The sequence below is a fragment of the Pygocentrus nattereri genome, chromosome 12 (assembly GCF_015220715.1).
Source record: "Pygocentrus nattereri isolate fPygNat1 chromosome 12, fPygNat1.pri, whole genome shotgun sequence".
Lineage (NCBI taxonomy): Eukaryota > Metazoa > Chordata > Actinopteri > Characiformes > Serrasalmidae > Pygocentrus > Pygocentrus nattereri.
In genome coordinates this window covers 41011821-41015402 of record NC_051222.1, presented here as the reverse complement: position 1 = coordinate 41015402, position 3582 = coordinate 41011821, and the positions used below count along the sequence as shown (strand labels likewise).

General features: G+C 42.4%; 1 long non-coding RNA gene across 1 annotated transcript; it reads left to right on the top strand.

Annotated features, from left to right (window-relative positions):
- The first annotated feature begins 720 nt into the window (after positions 1-720).
- On the top strand, positions 721-2107 carry LOC108415125. The gene is made up of 5 exons (XR_005131163.1): positions 721-787; positions 935-963; positions 1110-1131; positions 1916-1943; positions 2054-2107. It is a non-coding gene; the product is annotated as an uncharacterized LOC108415125 (long non-coding RNA).
- The last annotated feature ends 1475 nt before the right edge of the window (positions 2108-3582 follow it).

The window sequence follows — 3582 nt, the reverse complement described above, 5'->3', positions numbered from 1 at the left end:
TAGCGCCCGCCCCCGGCACAGCTCCCTCTACAGGACTGGAGGCATCACATTATAGTACAACAACCCATACAAAAAAACCCAAAAGAACATATGTATAAAATATATGTGAAATAAATAATTACTTAAATGTGATGACACATTAAGGGTGTCACATAGGGTTTTGTTTTTTGTGCTAAATAAGACAGAACTGAAAGGGCTTTTTCAGGCTCAGACAGAATTCAGATGCTTGCAGATCACGCTTAGCTAAAAAGGGTTTATTAACAAAGGGAGAGTCCATAATCAAGGTCAGCCAGTCAAAAGTCAAAAACCAATGCATCAAAACAGGAAATGCAAGTGGAGTCCAAAAGGCAATGTCCACAAACAGAAACAGGGTCAAACCAGAACTCACAACACCACTGAGAGGGCAAGGCAAAAAGACAAGGTTGAAGAAAACAAAGCAAGGTTCATGCTCAAAATGGCAAACAGATGAACTGGAAGGCTCTGATAACAAAGGTAATACTTGGCACTGATCTAAGCTAAAGCTAAAGTTTATCTACTAATTAACACACACACAACAAAGAAGAGGTGCGAGCGATCAGTAGTCAGGTGAGGCAGAACGTTGGAGAGTCAAGTGATCGGGAGTGGGGTTCTGGGAATGGGGGGAAACATAGCAGGCTTCCTTATATTTACATCTTCTCTCCTGTTTCCTTTAGGATTAGTGAACAATGAGCTGTTGACCGTATTTAAACCAAAATGAGAGCAAACAGCTTCAGCAGCAGAGCACTCATCCTTTTAGCTCTCTGGATAGGTGAGATACATCAGCCAACATTTCCACTTCATCAAACAAGGACAAATGCAGCAAAGCTGTCCTGGGTGGTCTGAGTCAACATGTAAAAATAAGAATGTACAGACACACTGAATTATCACGAATACTAATGCACTTTTTTATGCCTAGGATGCTGGTCAGTTCTGGTCAGTGCACAGGTAAAACCATCTGTTTAAATGTCTGTCTATCTTTACGTAAAAATGCTTTTATTATATGTTCATCTACTTAATAAGTATAACTAAATATCTAAATAAACAAAGGCAAACTGTACAAGACTTATGTTTTTTGTTGTACTTTCTTTCAGTGCAGTTCAACTCAATCTAATGGTAAGAGTAGTTAAACATTTAATAAAGCTGCTAATACTGCTGTTATGATCCCTTCATGTTGGGTTAATGAAGATTTTATAATGGGTGTGGACTTTAATATATATTTAGCAAAAATGTTCGAAATATAAATTCCATTATATTGTCAGCTACGTTCTACAAAGCAGAGAACAATGATTAAAGAGGCACCAGAGGGACTTTTTATCCCAGGTAGAAGGGCATGTTTCTGTGTATCTGTGGTATAAAAACAGAATAAACTGATCTTGTGGTTTAGTTGTTTGCCGGCTTATTCCCCATCATCCTGCACAGATACGGTTTAGTTTTACAGTAAAGAGGTCATTGCTCGTAGGGGGCTTTTCCACCTACTGTCCTCTGTAGAGATCATGCTTCTGATGTGAGAATTCACCCTTTGTTGAGTCCCTTTCCTCTTGATTACTGTTGCTATGTCAGACAAGCTTTGATCCTGGTTGTGGTCCAAGGCTGTGATTTCTCACCATAGGAATAGAATCACGAAGACAGGCCAATTCCTACAGATCACAGCTAAAATGAAAGAGGCCTCATGAAATAAGTTTGGATACAGACGACAAGAAATTAATAGGCATACCATTTATAACAACTGTTTAAACATATATTTTAGCTAATTTTGTAGAGTAAATGTTAGCATATCCTGCTCATTTTTTATGAAGTTTGACCAACAGTGGTATTTTCTATATTACTGCAAAACAGCTTACATCACAAACAATGACATGCATTTGTAATACTTAAAAAATATTTATAACCACCTCAGGAACAGCGACATGCAGTCCAGACTCCAGGTGTGTGATCTTTATTGTTTTAAATTTCTTAAAATATAAAATGAAACTGAATAATATTGAATGGGATTTTATATTGATTTTCACTTTTTTGACCACAATTTCTATGACAGTACCCTAGCTGCCACTCTTAACACTACAACCAGCAATGTCGACAAAAGCACTATCAGTGCGGCCACTGGAAGCCTCAACACCACTGTCACTCCAGCTGCCAATGCCAACACCACCATCACCCTTGCTGGTGTCAACAGTGCCACGGGTAACTCCATGACTGGCAATGGTAACACCACTATCAGTGCCCCCAATGCAAGCCTCAACTCCAGTGTGAGTCCCACTGTCAGTTTCAACACCACATTCAATATTGCTAGTGGCAGCAGTCCCACTCTTATGACTGCAACTGGCAATGTTGACAACACCACCACTATTTCCACCACTGCAAGTCAGATCACCACTGTCAGTCCCACTGCAATTGTAAACACCACTGTGTCCCTTGGTAGTGGCAACACTGCCACTATGAACTCCAGAATTGGTGATGTTGAGAACACCACCTTCAGTGCCACCACTGCGTACCTCAACACCAATGTCACTACCACTGCAAGTGTAAATACCACCATCACCATTGCTTCTGGGAGGACTGCCATTGTTAATATCACAACTGGCAATGTGGACAACACCAACACCAGTGTCACCACTGCAAGCCTCAGCACCACCATCACTCCCACTGCTTTGTTCAACAGCACTGTTGTCTTTGCTAGTGGCAGCACGTCCTACGTTAACACCACAACTGGCAATTTCAACACCACTACCATCAGTGCCAGCACTGCAAGCCAGAACATCACTGTTAGTCCCAGTGCTATGGTAAACACCACAATGCCCCTTGCTAGTGTCAGCACAGTGAGTGTTAATACCACAAGTAATAATGTTAACAACACCAATGCCAGTGCAACTACTGCAAGTCAGAACACCAACATTAGTACACCTGCCATTCTAAACACCACCATCACCCTTGCAGGTGTCAGCAGTGCCATTGTTAACTCAGCCACTGGCAATGGTAACACCACTATCAGTGCCACCAATGCAAGCCTCAGCACCACCATCACTCCCACTGCTATGTTCAACAGCACTGTTGTCCTTGCTAGTGGCAGCACGTCCTACGTTAACACCACAACTGGCAATTTCAACACCACTACCATCAGTGCCAGCACTGCAAGCCAGAACATCACTGTTAGTCCCAGTGCTATGGTAAACACCACAATGCCCCTTGCTAGTGTCAGCACAGTGAGTGTTAATACCACAAGTAATAATGTTAACAACACCAATGCCAGTGCCACTACTGCAAGTCAGAACACCAACATTAGTACCCCTGCCATTGTAAACACCACTATCACCCTTGCTGGTCTCAGCAGTGCCATTGTTAACTCAGCCACTGGCAATGGTAACACCACTATCAGTGCCACCAATGCAAGCCTCAGCACCACCATCACTCCCACTGCTATATTCAACAGCACTGTTGTCCTTGCTAGTGGCAGCACGTCCTACATTAACACCACAACTGGCAATTTCAACAACACCACCAGCAGTGCCAGCACTGCAAGCCAGAACATCACTGTTAGCCCCAGTGTTATGGTAAACACCACAATGA